We start from the raw sequence: 930 nt of genomic DNA on the forward strand, positions 1-930 counted from the left end.
GTGTTATCGAAGAATTAGAAAAGATTCTGGACGAAATGTTAAATATCAAGTAATGCAGAATCTCCTATTTCACATTCAAGTTCCAATGTGTATGTTATGGCTGTGAGATCTGAGTTACCTACATGTCCAGTTCATCGACTTTTCACGGAGGAAAACCATGTCAGTATGAACAGACTTTCCAGTAAGATAAATAATAGGCTACACATTATGTAACTCAAAATTCAATGCATTGATTAACAAGTTAGAAAATTGAATTTCTCATCCCTTTTCTTCAAAGCTATGATCAAATACGTATATAGCGTACGAAGTAATTTTTCCTATGAAACTTTCACCAATCCCACACGTTATTCATTGCTTCAGCATTCGTCAAATTCTACACAAATGTAGGCCTACTAAAACATGTATCAGTTCTTTCTTTCTAACTGAATTGAGTTTTGATACGAGTGAGAAAAGACCAATAAATTTTGATATGCAGCTCTCACAATCAGGAATAATGTTCTTTACTTGATATAATTATATGATACGAAACAGCTAACTTTACTTTACTTCCGAAGGATTAAACATTTTGCTCCTTAAGTAACCTACCGACCTTGACAGGATTTTAACCCGTGATTCTCAGACCTAATGACGAGTCTTACGATCGAAAAGGACAAAAATATGTCGTTTTAAGTCCCATTTTGTATGACCATCTCTTCTACTCATAAACTTCAATTTATCTTCATCTCTTATTCTAATCGTCTAAACGAAGTACAGTAGTGCTAACGTCTTCTGTAACCGTTTCTTTTTGTAAAAAATAAAAGAAAGAAGTCTTAATATTGTTATTAATTATACGTATTTTTCTATTATTTTATAGTAGATCTAATTTCTCACAGAAGGATAACATGTAGACAAGATATGAGAATTTGTTTATTCTTTCAAATACAAGCGAAT

Source organism: Periplaneta americana, chromosome 11 (assembly GCF_040183065.1).
Source record: "Periplaneta americana isolate PAMFEO1 chromosome 11, P.americana_PAMFEO1_priV1, whole genome shotgun sequence".
In the NCBI taxonomy this organism is placed as follows: Eukaryota; Metazoa; Arthropoda; class Insecta; order Blattodea; family Blattidae; genus Periplaneta; species Periplaneta americana.